Source organism: Barbus barbus, assembly GCF_936440315.1.
Source record: "Barbus barbus genome assembly, chromosome: 8".
In the NCBI taxonomy this organism is placed as follows: Eukaryota; Metazoa; Chordata; class Actinopteri; order Cypriniformes; family Cyprinidae; genus Barbus; species Barbus barbus.
The window spans coordinates 29,727,197-29,744,258 of NC_136736.1; positions in this window are offsets into that span (position 1 = coordinate 29,727,197).

Consider the following 17,062-nt stretch of genomic DNA (forward strand, 5'->3'; position numbering starts at 1 on the left):
GATCAAAGTCCACCAAAACAATTTAATATCTTAAATTATCCTAATTATACATATATATATATATATATATATATGTGTGTGTGTGTGTGTGTGTGTGTGTGTTTGCGTTCTATGTGTGTGTGTGTGTGTGTGTGTGTTCAGGCATCCTTATTATATGCAATTGCATTTGATTAATATATCAGTATCATGTACTTACAATTAAAAGCTTTTATTAATTTGACTTAACCCTACTAAATACATTTTTCTCCAATGAAAGAGATTTACTGTAAGATGCCACAATATCTACATTTAAGACATTATAAACTATCTCTTTTCATTTGGTTTTCAACAAGCTACAGTTTTTCCACCATAATGCTTTTGTAGCATCAATTAAAACACCATAAAATCCATAAAAACCATAAAACATAAAACACACACACATACATTACAACTCAAACTCATCAGCACACACGAGGACAAAAATAATTACGCATCTACTTTACTCTAATTTACCATAAAACTAATATTTCAGGCGTAATGGTGAATTAGCTGAAGTCTGTAATGATCTGACATCATTCCATTAAACCGCAGCTATCCCGATTGGACTAACACATCAGCTATTAGATTAAAGCCTCTCTAACCATTAAGCCCACGATGGCTTGTCATGCTGCTTCAGGATGAGCCCTAGAGACAAAGAAGAACAGAAAGGCATGGAGAACACATGGACAGAGCGAACGGAGGGAGATGGGGAACCGTGCCGGCAGCGTGTTGCAGTTCTTTAGAGGTGATTGATGAAACGCAAGGTGATAGAGGCAGAACGCAGGGAAATGAAGCTAACCTGCCCTCACCAGCCTCACAGATTCAGCCACTGACAAACCATGCTTGTTTGGATTATGAATTGGCAATCCAAATCAAATGTTAGAGGGAAAACGTTCAAAATAAAATGACATCAAACTGTTTTCCATTATCAACACTATAAGCCCCTCCCCCAAAATGCTGAGTCAGCCAATCAAACGTGGCGAAGGCTTTGGGGATAGAGTGGGGTTTCAGCTTATTTGTTGCCTGGCAACCAGGTGCTTTCCAAGGAAGGGTTGATCCCGAAGAGATATCACAGATAGTGCTGTAATATAGTGCAAACCCCCTGCTTCCTCCTGACTAACTCTTATGTCCACCCACCCACCCGCACAAACACACACACACACACACACACACAGGGAGATGTAGAGATACAACTGGTCTCACCTCACAGGAATCTGTCAGCACTCTCACTAGAATCACCAACAGAGATGGGCCCTTGGGGGCTACACACTTTGTACATGAGTTAGTGATTATGGGCCACTCGCTTGGGATTTAAAGGGACAGTTCACCAGAAATTACAGTTTTTTTTCAACCGCTTACACATAAATCTTTACTTGTCATGCAATTTCTGAAACCTGACACTCAAACACCAGAACCACACACCAAATCTGCAAAACCATACACTAATTCTCGGCCTTTGACTCAGTTTTCAATTTCATAAAACACTTTTTGCAAAACACACCACACAATTCTCGATGTAACACACAAAAAATATCACAGGAATTAATATTATGGCAAAGTGATATTTTGAATGCAGTGCTTCATTTTGCAAGAGATGTGAGGCATTTTACATTTTGTGCGTGTGCAATTATGGGATTTGTGTGTAAAGTTTTAAAAAAGAGGCAAAGTTTTGAAAATGTGTGTAAGCAGTTGAAAAAACTAACACTCTGCAGTTCCAAACCCCTGTAACTTCCCTTAGCCTGTGAAAAAAAATATTTGACATTTTATAATGCTGAATTATGGATCATTGTATGGGTCTGATTTGTTCTAATCTTTTACTTGGTATTTATTTGCAATTATTATTTTCTGAGTGGAAACTGTTTAATTATAAATCCTACACCAGATGTTTTTATTTTATCTATTTTTTCTATTACAATTTTTGCACTGTTTTATTGCCTACCAAGTGAAAATTCTCAAAAAGCAGCATAATATGAGGTCAACAGGTCATCCATACTATAGTTGTACTGGGCTAAGAGTAATTGTGTTTTTTTTTCTTCCGAAGCTCAGGTTTGCTGTGCTTGTTTGTAGAGCTGGATAATTTAACCAAAATTGTGATTAAATATCAATCTGACTATAATAGTAATCATATGAATATGAATACAATTCTCCTCTAATTAATATTATCAGTAGTAGTATTAGTATTATTTTACAGAGCAACTATAAAATTACAGTATTAATATTAACATCAAGCTTTTATTTTGGAGAAAATAGTAGGGAGCTCTTGTGCAGAACAAGTTATATGCTGGAGTGTGACGATACACAAAAATGATTTTGAAGTCACGGTCTGGTACATTTTCAGTACAGCAGGGGGGAAAACAAAACACAAAATTGCTTCTTTTTTATTAAAAAATGGTTTGCTGAACAAAGTAAGGCTCTGTCTATGACTGCAACACACTCTTTGTACTTCAGTTTATGGTGCTATTGTGGATTAGAGAAGAGGTTTGAAGACTTTTGGATGCAAAATATTTCAGCAAGTTATTGCACTGCTTGCACGTTTGTGCTCACTAAGTGAAGTCTGTGAAGTTTAAAGGGATCCTATTGTGCTCTTCTGCAAAGTCTTGATTTTGTTTTGGGGGTGTACTAGAACATGCTCTCATGCTTGGTGGTTCGAAAAATGCATTATTTTTCACATAATTTACATTATTACAATACTTCTCTCATCAGCCTGGCAAAAACAGCTCGATTAGTTCCGGGTTTGATGAAGGCCCACTTCCAATAAACAAAATGTGTTGTGATTGGTTAGCTGTCCCAGTGCGCTGTGATTGGCGAACAGCTTAGTACTGCCATGCCCTTGCCAAAGCAGCAAGTTCGGCAATATTGCTATATCAATTCAGACCCCGATAATATTGAGGATCACGCAGAACCTTTGCACGCACGGATATTGCAAGACATATTTAAGTGGTAACGTTATGTTTTTTTTTTTTTTTGGCTAAATCACGTTTTAGATAGGATGTCAACAACAGCTTAAAATAACTGCATTTACTATGTACAGATAAGTGAAACGGTAATATGTATTATGTTTATTGTTCTTTAATTCTAACATTATAACATGAATTGCAGTGAAACTGTTATACAGTTGAATTTATTTATACCATAGTCCCACAGATTTACACTATTTGTGGCGGCATATATAAGCAAATTCATTCTCTGCCAGCAGGAGGCGCTATTGGAGCGGGAGAGATCGAGGTTTCCCGGTAACGCTGGACACAAAGCAGCGCTCCGTTCACAAACGCTGCTTTATCAGACATTACATGCAAGATGAAATGAAAATGACATCCAAAATTTTCTGAAGACAGTCAGTTTCCTTCAGAAATACAGTGATATAAAAACACCAGAGGTGGAAAGTAATGAATTACATTTACTCCCGTTACTGTAATTGAGTAGCTTTTTTGTGTACTTTTACTGAGTAATAAGTCTAGTATAGTAAACTAGTGCGCGCGTAGGGCTTGGCTTGGCTGAGTAACAATTTACTCAGATGATCTTTGGACCGAGCCGCACAGAAATGACTGAACAGAATTGCTTGACTACTAGAGAAAACAAAAGTTATGAACATAACGAGGTCGACCCAGATTGGTTCAGAGGCTGTATCTCAGCCAAACATTAATTAATCAAAACAAAACTTGGTACACTTCATCAACCCCATGATCTGAGGGTCCATGCCAAAGTTGGGAACAGCACCACCTATGGGTCGTGAGATACCAAATATTTACCTTTTCACTTATAACTTTTGAACAGTCAGTCAGAAAATTATAAAGATGTCAATTTTGGCAGGATTGGCTGAACCACGTGTCTGCCGTTTTTAAATTTGTTGACTTATACTAGTAATCTTAGCATTAGTTACAGGCTAAACAATTACCATTCTGTTTAATGTGCTGCGTTACAATTAACTTTACTTTGTGTTACGCTGCTTAAAATACTAAATAACCTTTTTGTCAGCTCATTCTCACACCTAAACCTCTCCTCGGCAGCCTGTCAAATGTGCAGCGACCGAGTGGCACACTCTACTAAGCCGCTTGGTTGTGGGTTCGAATCCCGGTTGACACAAGCCCAGACCGCAAGAGGTTCTGTGGCCAGAAGCAGTGCAAACATTGCTTTTGTTCCAGACGTTGGATCTTCCGTGCGTGTTCGTCTTGAATCAGAAACGTGTGTTTGTTCGTTCTCATCCCAACTTCTGTTCAATTTTTAACTTCTGTGCTTCTGAACCTGTCTGTTTTTTCCATGTACGTTCTATTTCAGCTTCTTATGCTCTTCCCGCTCTGCGCCGCACTACAGCTAATTCGTGGGCTTGGCCCCCGAATCGCTGCTTGCAGCTATATTTAGGGTTATATATATATACTGTGTAGGGCTGTGGCCCTCCAGGAACTGAGTTTGACACCCTTGGCCTATCCAATTGCTGCCTCCCTCCCACTGTTAAAAAGTAACTACGTAATTTTTACTCTGAGTAAATTTTAAATGAGCTACTTTTTACTTTTACTTGAGTATATTTTTAGACTGGTATTTTTACTTGTATTTAAGTAAAATTTCATTAATGTAATGGTACTTTTACTTGAGTAAAATATTTTCACACTCTTTCCACCTCTGCGCACCGGGTTTCGATTTTGAAACGTTCAGTGCTCAACCAATCGTTCTCCCCACCCGCCAACCATTCGAATTTCCGTAGGCAGGATTTATTTTAATGATATTCTAATGGACCGCTTTGTGATATCACAAATACAGGAAAACAACTTTGTAGTCCAAACGAGCCGTTCGTTATAGTTCTTGAAAAGGGATTTTTTAAAAACGAAATATCTCCCTTTGGAGTGGACTTTGAGATTTGTAACTTTGTAGATCATTTTATGCCCAAACATACACACTACTACACACTGACTAAAATTCAAAAAGTGAAAACGCATAATAGGACCCCTTTAACAGAGACTTGCTTGCTATCAGGGCAAGCATTTATGCAAAATAGAAATCCTAATAAACTGAAAATTTACCATTACTACCCTATTAAGGCACTTAGGGTTAGGGTTTGGAACAAAAAACAAAAGATATGTGCAATGATAGTAGTGATGTTTGCTCTAGCAAGTGCATCCAATTACCTAACAGATTTCTGATGTCTGGACTGATTATCTGGTCAATATATTACCAAAATATATTTCATGCAATTAAATGAGATATCAAATTTCTGAAATTAACACATTATTTTACATGTGCATGCCATTTACTAAGCCAAAGACTTGAAAAATCGCCTAATTAACTGACCTGGGTGAGACTGTATATCAATCAATCTGTCATTGCGACCACAAACTCTGAAAGCGAACAAGGCATTGAATTCTTTAAGACCCAAATATCACAACACTGTCATTATAATATCCTGTCAGTAGATCATTCTGCATGATTAATCTAAATTGTACACAAACAAGTTAAATTATTCTATTTCAAGTGTTACGAAGGGTGTCCAAGTGAGTTAAAAGTGCAAATTACACACCAGCGTCACAGTAGAAAGCCTTTTTGTTACATATTAACAAGAGCTTGTTTTATGTATTTATTTATTTAGGAGTGAGAGTGGCAGCACGCAGCTAATGTCGCCTAGGGCTTCATATTCAGCCTCACTGTCCGCGGCTCTTGCTGGGTCAGTGTTTGCGCTCGTGTATGAGTGTGGCAAGGTACTGACACGATACTCAAACAGGGCATACCCATGGTGACGTTACCGTAGCAACCATCCCCTTCCTGCTGACAAAAGAAGTTAAACTGTGTGTGTGTTGTGAAGTGCACGAGTACATCCTGATTTGTCATGTGATGTCTGCATGCATTCAGCAATTTCTGTCTTAGAAAGTACACAGGCTGCAGCGACTGTCAGATCATAAGCATAAATATTGCAGAAAGATACACACGTTCATAAAACAAGCCCCCGTCTCCAGTCTGGGTGTGTTCAGGCTGGACTGATGCTAGCTGACAAGGGCGTTACATCACCGAACAACACAAATCTGTCTGTCAAGAGACATTGTGGAGAAGAGTGATTTTCCCTGTGGCTTACTGGACACTGGACAGAAATTACTTGAAATAATAAAAAAAAGATTCAAGGCATTTGGATCTACTGGTGCATAATGTGCCATGTGACATATTACATTCAATTCTCTATTCTCTCTTTGAAGACATCTTATTTGTGTAGGGTTCACCTTCACTCTAACTTAAATAATATATAAAATACAAAAGTGAAGTTAAGTTTAACACTTTTAAAGAACTTTTTAAGACAAAGTAGAGACAATTTACCAAAAAAAAACAAAACAATAGAATGTAAGAAAATTTAAGGAATAAATTAATTTAATCAAAATTAAGAATGTTTACGATTGCAATAAGAATGAAGATGTGCCATTGATTGGGGTCAAACAGAAATTTAAAAAAAAAATTTTTTACCCAATTTACTCTTGCAAAAACCCGACCCCCTTCATTATTGTAGTTATGTCTGACAAGCCATGCCACTATCACACTACAAATCATGTTCAGAGCAGGTTACACTCTAAAAAATACTGGGTTAAATACAACCCAGTGCTGGGTAAATATTGGACGTAAATATTGTTGTTTTCAACCAACAGTTGGGTTAAATGTTTAACCCAACCTTCTGGGCAGTAACCCAACCGCTGGGTCCAAACAACCCAATTGCTGAGTTCGTCCATATTTTATCCAGTGCTGGGTTGTATTTAACCCACCATTTTTTAGAGTGTACTTCTGGTATGAAACAAAGTCTCAGCTTTCAAATTTTGTCATTTGTAAAAAAAAAATATTTTCAAACAATAAATACCATTTTGTGGCTCTTTAATGTGTCGTGACAGATCACTGTAGTGCCTCAATTCAAGGTGCACGTGAACCAATTATCTCTTCCTCTTTAGTACACTCTAAAAAATGGGTTGTATTTAACCCAGCTTTTTTTAGAGTGTAGTTATAGCATGAAATAAACATGAATGATCATCAGAAGGCATCTTGTTTCAACTGCAGAAAGATGTCAATACACATAATTTTCAAAAATGGCAGATTTAGTGTTAAGACTGGTCGGATCGCCTGTCATTCAAACTCCCTGCAAAGGGTCAATTGATATTTGTTTTAAGAATAAACTCCCTTCATTTTGTTCAGTTTTTCTCAGAAAACAAAATTTCATCTTCACTCTGCATCTGTAGTAATTGTACTTTGATTTAAGGATGTTAAGATGTTTTGTATTGGAAAACAGACCAAAATACTGAGAAAGATATTCATTTATGAAATCAAGACTTTTGAATGAAGACGTATGAATTTAAGACCATTTAAAGGCCTTAAAGGGATAGTTCACCCAAAAATTTAAATTCCGTCATTGAATTACTCATTCTCATTTCGTTCTAAACCCGCAAGACTTTCATTAATCTTTGGAACACAAATTAAGATATTTTTGATGAAATCCGAGAGTTTTCTGACCCTGCATAGACAGCAACGTAAATGAACACAACGTAGTAGAAAACGTAGTAAGGACATCGGTAAAACAGTCCATGTGACATCAGTGGTTCAACCACAAATTTACGAAGCTGTAAAACACTTTTTGTGCGCAAAGAAAACTAAAATAATGACTTTATTCAACATTTTTTCTCCTCCAAATCATGTCTTCTGCCATTATATAAATTATGTAAATTATATAAATTCTGACATTATAATAAAATTACTATTGAAAAATATATTATCTATATTTCCACAGGTATCCTCAGTTGGCCGATCTCTTTTACTTCATGGAGCCAAGTTCGAAAGCAAGCCACAGGAAGAAGGGAAAACATAATCAAAGCCATTAATTACACCGATTATTTTAATGCCGTAGACAGTCAATAGTGATTGCTGAAATTCCCTTTTATTCCATTTATATATTTAGAACAAGCAACACATTATATACAAATTCATAAAAATGATATAAAATCTACAAATAGAAATGCTCCAACTGTTAATAATTGCCTTAAACAGTCAGTTGTTGTTGTTTTTTACTTTCTCCCTTTCACATTCTTTGTCAGTGTTCCTTTCCGACTTCATCACTTCCTCTCCCTTCTCTCTCAGTCTAAGGCAGATGAACTCTGAGCTTACATTAGTGACTCCCGTTGTCTTGGAAACCAGTACCGTTACCCTGACAGCGATGACAAGCACCTGTAACCCCGGAGATTCATTAGTGACAGTAGCCATGGAGATCGCCAATCAGTGAAGTTTTTGCACCAGTGTCATTAAGAGTTTCCTTGGGGACTGTGTCTGTGTGTATATATTTATATAAACGCATATACACTTGAGATATAAATGCCGTCATATCTCCCTGGAACATAATGTCATCATCTGACATTCCCTCACTTTCTCAATGTCTCTGTTATCCTCATGGACATACAGTCACACACATACACACAGGTATTGGCGAGCTCTGGCTTGTTATTTCCGATTAAGTGTATTCGGGCTTCCCATGGGATTGCCTTTGCAATTAAGGAATAAAACACACATATGCACACAGGAATCCAGGTTTCAATTAACACATATAACCCACCACATATGGGATAAAACAATTAAAATCTGTCAAATCTAACACTAGAAGCTCACAGTGTCACATATGCATGCTCTGATATGCTGGTTATCTTGAGCACGCATGCATCATACCTGCATGTGTGTGCGTTTAATACAATATCCTATAGTAAATATTTGATTTCTCAGTTTATGAATGTTTACTGTGATAATTATTGTGGGCTGAGAGACTGATGTGCTGAACAGAGCTGAGGTTTGTTAAGGACAGTGGTCTCCAATAATTAGTGGTACTTTTTAACGACATACATCACTAATTCTATAGCGTGTAACAGTCGGGGTCCAGAAGCAAAAATCTGACTCATTTTCTCCATAGGGGAACTGATTTTTAACAAACTTACAAACCGTTAAAGACAGACCTACTGTGAGCTACTGTGAGGTTTTTAATCGATGGCATATGTTTTTGTTGAAGCCATATGTGTACATTACTTCAACTTGTGTTTGATATAATCATGTTTAACAGAAGAATTCCTGGTGAAAAACTACATTACCCATGATTCTGCAAAAAAATCACCACCAATATGAGAATTGCGACAAAAAAAGCGCACAACAAGAACATTTTAGCACCTGCCATCAGTGATGAAGAACTGCAAATGATGTAGTTTCCCAATACTCTTAAAACTATTAAATATTTGTAAATACATACTTCCGAAACCAAATAAAAGTCAGCTGAATATGTTTTGCACTCTCTCGCTTGCACTTATTAAATACTAAAAATGTTACAGCGATAGTTTGAATTTTCATTTACTCATCCTCATTTCCTGTCAAGCCCAGATGACAATCAGTTTTTTTTTGGGTGAACTATCTCTTTAAAAAAAATAGTGGCTAGTTAAGTAATGGTGTGGTATGGTGACAGACAACAGCAAAAATCTGCCAGAACTGCTCAGATCCGAGTAAAAACACAAATTAATTCCCATGTTTAAAATTACAGCCACATGTGGCTTGAAATCCAATAAAAAATCGTAATGTTTTTCAGTCTGCTGAACGGACATTTCATATATCAAGTAGTTGAGATTTCACTCTTCCTCATATAGCAAACTATGAATCATTCATTCAATGAATAGTGAAAGAGCGAAAAAGTCAGCATTTTTGGACAAATGTGTAAAATGTTTTTTCACATAATGCATGAGATGAGCTCAAATGTCCTCTTTTTCCACATTGGAAGCTCATCTATGCTGTTGTACGGGAAAGTCTCTAGGTATCATGTTGAAGCTTACATCATTAATATAGTAAACATTGTAGGTATCGACTGGAAATTGACCACAAGGTCTGAACAATCAGAGTAGATCTCATCACTTTAAAACAACAGTGTGGACAGTCAATCCTAACGATCGGATTACAGTGCATTGAGAACAACGGCACAGAGACCTCTTTGATATTGGCTAATTATTAATCACTCAGCAACCATCATCTCAACCTGATTCAGAACCTGACAACCATTACATTCATTCAGGAAATGTAAATATCTGTGCATTCTCCTAAATACACAATGAAGAGAGAGAGTTCACCCAAAAATTAAAATTCCTTTTCATCATTTATTTACCCTCTAGTTGATACAAACTTGTATGAGTTTCTTGTTGAACATATAAGAAGATGATCTGGAGAAAATGGGTAGCATTAGATGGACCCCATTGAGTTCAATAGTATGGAGAAGAAAAAAAATACTATGGAAGTCAATAGGGACTATCAAATGTCTGTTTACACACATTCTTCAAAATATATTCTTTTGTATTCAGCAGAAGAAAAAATATTCAACAGGTCTGAAACAGTTTGAGGGTGAGTAAATGATGACAGAATTTTCATTTTTGGGTGTACTATCTCTTTAATAGTTTCAACCCCACACACCTCCTCAGCACTGTCTTTTTAAGATGTTCACTTCAGAAAATAAATCGACAAATGCTTCACAACCTGGGAAGTGCATGCAATCACACACAATCATAATCTCACGTCTCATGGTTAACATCAAAGGGCATGAAAGGAGACATAAAATGCAAATACTCACTCACGGGGAAGACCATCGGTTATGTAACGCGGCCAAATTGCTTTGTTTCTCTGCTGTGAGTCAAATAATGTCACTAAAGGGACAGAGTGACACTACTATGGTAATTTCCAGGGTAATCCTTGTGAGATATGCACAGACTTGAGTTATGAATATAATTTTTTTGTGTCATAACTTTATGCACAAGAAAAGCTCACTGGATGGAATTTATGACGCAATATGGAGAATTCTATAGTAATTTTTTGTTCGCATACAGGCTCCCTTGCCTCTCTCTCGTCCACAGTGCCCCTTAAGAACTTAAGAAAATGCAATACATGAAAATTGAACAGAAGGGAGAAGCAGGTGAATAATACGGACAAACCATGCTGCATGCAGCAATTATTCATCAGCGTGAGGCTGGCTCACGGCCACGGCGAACATCACCAAGTGAGAGGGACAACAATGAATAAGTGAGACAGAAACAAAAGCAGTTCTCCACCCAGATAAAGACTGAGAGGGAGAGGTGTGCTAACAGCCAGTGTCTAATTGCCAGTGTTTAATTACTATATACTGTAAAAACAAACAATATGATTATTGCTTTAAGGGGCTGTTTGTACCTAATATGAAATTGAAATGCCTTTTGTTGTTGTAAGAAGGTGTAATCATTTAATTTTAGATTTAATTCATAAATAAACAAAAAATGTTTACGCTTTTATTATTATTATATTATTATTAGAGTATTTTTTATAATACTTCAGTCTCAGCCTCAGATGTCAAGGACCGTTGGCTAAACGTCTAATGGACATAGCACACAAAAGTGGAAACACTTCAGGAGTTTCGAAGTCGTCCTCTGATTGGTTGAATTATACAGGATTTCCGGGAGATGTGTGTGTTGCGTTCTTTAATGTTCCGCCTGGAAACAAAGAGGCCGTGACACCAAACCCCCTCACAAAAGAAGAAAGCCGTTGTGTTTACAACTGTAACGACGAGTGCATATCAGGATCAACTAAACGCTGAATTTTCAAAAGTATGTGAAATATTTAAAGTTCGCAGCATAGAATCTTTAAAATACGTCTGAGAGTTTTACACACTGCTCTGTTATTGTGGTGACATTTAAACGCCCCAAAACGTGACGCTGAACAAAATGAACTGTGATTGGTTGTTTGACATGTCAGTCAAACGGTCTCATGGGCGGGCCTTGGCCAATAAAAGCTGCCATGGATTCCAGACCTTCAGCCGTCAGTCTTAAGCCGAGAGTATTAATACTCTATTTGCACATTTTTTGACTATATATTGATGACTAATATATAGTATATAGTATATAGTATATAATATTTAGTTAATATATAAAGAATGTGATTGTTCTCAGGGCTTTTTATAGCTAATCTGAAACTGAAAATTACTTTTGTTGTAACAAGGTGTAGTAATTATTTTTTTATTTATCAATTTAATAAACACAAATGTATAAACGTTGCAGTATTTTATATTCTTTTATTTAATATTTAATGTATATTCTATTATAGATTATATTTTGACAATTAATATATTGCATATAATATATAGTTAATGAAAATGATTATTCTCAGGCTATTTTGAGCTAATTGTAAACTGAAAATTACTTTTGCTTTTAACTATTTATTTTATTTTATTATTTTATCAGTTTAATTAATAAATAAGCAAAGAAAATGTATAAACTTTGCAGCATTTTTTTAGTTCACATAGTTTATTGTATACTCCATTTGCACAGTTTTTGAATATATATTGACAATATAGTATTTAATATTTAGTTAATAAATACTTATGATTATAATGACTTATAATGATTATTATGTCTCTTTTCCTAGCTATTTTGTTATTTATATTATTTTATCAGTTTAATTCATAAACTAACAAAAAAACCTTTACTTTATTTGCTATTTATTATTGTCATTTTCATTATTTTGACTATATACTGATGATAAAGTTTTGCACTACATTTACATTTATTCATTTAGCTGACGCTTTTATCCAAAGCGACTTACAATTGCTATATATGTCAGAGGTCGCACGCCTCTGGAGCAACTAGGGGTTAAGTGTCTTGCTCAGGGACACATTGGTGTCTCACAGTGGATTCGAACCCGGGTCTCTCGCACCAAAGTCATGTGTCTTATCCACTGCGCCATCACCACCCTATTTTCCTTGTAAGCGCTAATACTGCAAATGCAATTTCTTTCAAGCCAATAAACCATCCTAAACAGAAAATAAGTGAGAGCACACACATAGAAAGGATATGGGCTGCACACAAGTGCAAGGCACCAGCTGCGGGGTCGTGTGCTCTGGTGGAGCCAGAAGAACACCACTGGTGCAAGGGACGGATATGGAAGCTGCACATTCTCCTTCACCTCTGCCACGCTGCCAGTGGACTCCCAAGATGCTCTGCCACTTCCAGTAAGGCCACCGGGCAGGTCCTCTGCCTCCTCGAGGCATGGGCCATCAGCCTGAGCCGGTGCAGTCAGGCTGGTTTGGGCCCGATCCGGCCACAGGGATGGTTCTGTGTCCTCACTGGTGGTCATGATGATAGAATGGTGGGCAGCAATGCGACCCTGCTGATGGGAACGTCACTCATATACCAGTCCTCCATACTAAGAATATTTACTTACGCACATTATGCATTCAGCTTTCTCTGCATAGAGTTAGTCCATCTAAAAAATAATTTACTTGCCCTCATGTTCTTTCAAACCCACTTCACTTTGTGTTCACAGAATTGTTAGTCACAGCTGATTGTGTAAATACCTCAATATATATAAAAAACACTAGCTTATTAAGAGATAGCATGTTCCTTTAATCAAAAGGTAAGTCAGAGCAACATCAATCATGCTCTCTGTTCATTACCATTAAGGCCATCGCTAGAGTGGTGCCAAAGCTGACGTCTATTCCCTGCAGTAGGGTTTTTAGATGTCCATGCAGAAAGTGCTGGCAACCCTATTTTTTTGTCAGGATTATTATTATTACTTTACTTCATGCCTTATAATGTAATCTAAAGACCAAACTGTAAATCGTAGAAACTTAGAAACATAAACTTTGGAATTAAAGCCAACAGCTGTGCAAGGAATATTAAATTGCACAAATTGGACTGTTGTATAATAAAAAAAAATAAACAAATCCTGAGTTGCTTGGTTATATTTCATGAACCGTTTCTGAAATAAGGTCTATCAATGACAAATAAAGAAATGGGCAGGGCTTCTAAACAAACATGCTTAGAAATATATTCATTAATAATTCAACTTTCTACATCGGGAATCTCTGCTGAAGCATAAAACTGTCAATAAAAAATACTTCTTCACTGAATTAAAAAAAAACAAACAAACAAAAAAATACATTTTAAGAATTAAGACCTAATTTCAGAGAAAGTATTTTGAGATTATCATGTCTTGTTTCATTGGCAGATAAAAAAAAAAAAAAAATACTATTTCCATTTTTCTAACATCAGTCTAACAAGTTTAACAAATCTAGAGTAAACAGTAAATCCTTTAGTAATTTAAATGTAAAAAGAATACAAAAATGCTATTAAATTACCCCACCATATATGATACAAATATTAATTTTAAAACATACAATACATGCAATTCTGCAGTAAAATAGTGTGAAAAAGCTACTGTAAAAACCTGTAAACTGGTAAGTTAGACTATAGTAGGTGTAGGCTAGGCCTACATATATGAGAATTTTACTGTAAAAAACTTTTAATAATAATAATAATGATTATGAAATAAATAACCTACTACACTTACTTATAGATAATACTGAAAATATGCCTTACATATTTGAAAAGTATGAACAATCAAGGGAATTCCCAGAATTCCCTGCCCAAAATATCATGTTTATATTTCATTCTCGTTTAACCTCTTTTGTTTTAACAGTGAGGCCCACTTGTGTTTCAGTTTATGTTTTTCTGATAATGTTTTTAATGCATATTTTAGTGTCATATATATTAGGCTACACCGATGGTATTTTGTGTAACACTAATACCTGTTTCCATGTTATATGATTATCATAATTATGATCACATCAAAGTCATTGTGTGGCCTTCCATTGTTCCGTCCTTGTTATTATCATTACATTTTCCAGTAGCAAACAGATTTATTAGTTTAAATAATTTGGTAAATTACTATTACATCATTTTATCATACTGTGAAATATACAGTCAAAAAAAAAAAAAAAAAAAGCCATTCCCTACTGCTTGTAACATCGTCACTACATTTAATACGGTAAAGTTCTGCCAGTTTCTTACAGTAAATTGAAGCAAACATTTTTACAGTGTAGTTTTCTTACCGTGTGTGAAATGACAGCACGTTCTGGCTCATGCTCTCAACTGCGGCTCCCAATCCCACATAACATTAGTCCCATCACGTCCCTTCTTCATGAAAGGATCCGAGAAACAAGGATGATGCATAAAACTCTCAGTTACATCTGGTTTAGAGAACTCCTTGTTTGACAATACTCCGTGAAAAGCGCGAGGGTCAGCGCAGCGCAGCGCGTCTTGGCTCAATCGCCTCAGAAGCCTGAAGTTTCTACTGGACGCGTGACGCGCTCTGTGTCGCGAGGAGAACTCCCCTCCGCTCTCTCTCTCTCTCTCTCTCTCTCTCTCAGTTCAAAACGAAGTCTCTCTCTCTCTCTCTCTCTCTCTCTCTCTCTCTCAGTTCAGAACAAACGCGCGTTGTCCACAGTAGCGCAGTTTATTTCTTCCGGAAGAAAGTGAGATGTAGAGGACAGGGATTCCCCCAAGAACAGGTCCAGATTCAGGTAAAACATTTCTAGCTTCTTTCACACACTCCCCTGACGGCATAAATTTGCCTTAAAGATCAGATTTATGTTATTTTGAGGGCACAGTTTCATAAGATTACTTGTCTTTATCCAGTATTAGGAGACCTGAGCCCTTTATACTTCAGATATGGTCATCTCAGATCATCATAATGAGAAGATGCAGAATGAGAGTCCAAACAGCTGATAAAAACATCACATTAATCCACACCACTCCAGTCCATCAGTTAAAATGTCCCCTGTGAAGTGATAAGATGCGTGTTTATAAGAGACAAATTCACCATGATAATTTAACTTCAAAATGTAGCTTCTGGCTAAAATATGAGTGCTCTTATATCCATAATATTGCTTTCTCCAGTGAAAAAGTCATATCATTTGAACTAGTATAAACAGATCAGAAATGATTTACAAGCAAAAACAGTCCAAAACAGTTCAAACAAACGTGCTATTTGATGTTAGAGGACAACAGGGCATGAACTTTTTCACTGGAGGAAGTGTTATTATGGATTATGGACTGGTATTTTTAACCAGAAGCCATGGTTTAAAGTTAAAACTTTAATGATGGATTTGTTTCTTATAAATATGCAGCTTTAACTTCACAAGATGTTGTTAACTGGAGTTGTGTGGATTATTGTGATGTTTTTATCAGCTGTTTGGACTCTCATTTTGACGGCACCCATTCACTGCAGAGGATCCATTGGTGAGCAAATGATATAATGCTACATTTCTCCAAATCTGTTCTGATGAAGAAACAAACTCCTCCACATCTTGATTGGCCTGGAGGTGAGTAAATATTTAGCAAATTTTCATTTTTGGATGAACTATTCCTTCATGTCTTACATCACTATACTGCCTTTGGCTAATAAAATACTGTATTATATTGTGATTTTTTTAATGTTTTTAATATCGTAGAGAGAGAGGGGAAATAGTATTATTCATTAATTCACTATTTGAAGTAAGCCAAATCTGGCATTCTTCCTTTGGGGGCATTTGAACATGTCTTCATTTGGAAAAAAAGAAGAAAAAAAAAAAGATTCATAAACAAAGAAAATAATCTTGTGTGTGTGTGTGTGTGTGTCTTAAACATGCTAAATGTTTTTTGTAGGTTTAGGGCTAATTGTAATACACTTACACAAAAACATCAGAAGCCATTTATATAGCTGTGTAAACATGCTTGTGTGCGATCTGATTCTTTGCCAGATATATGATATCTGCATAAGTTTTGTGACCCAGGTTAGGTTGCCATAACAACCACTGCGATGACATCACCACAAAATGCATTCTGTGTTTTTGTGAATGTTCCCTTTTAGAACCAAGTAATGTCATTCTGAATCGTGAGGAGTGAAGACAGAGTTAAGGCAAAGTTTAGTTCTAAACACACCTAAATCAGCTAATCAGTGTCTTCAGGATTATTTGAACATTACAGTCGAGTGTGATAGAGCAGGGCTGGAAATAAAGGACAGTGACCCTCCAGAAACGAGATCTGAATTAGAGGCTGATAAGAATGACAAACCCAGAAGTATTACGGTGAAAAGGGGTTAATCACAAAAGACTTCCTGTAAGTGGATACTCCTCCAATGATTGCGGAGATGAAGCGCTCAGGCTAATGGTGCAAGCATCTTTTAAACCAAGTGCATGCTTTGTGCTCTGTTTGTGGGAGTTTGAGCTGTAGAGGGGAGC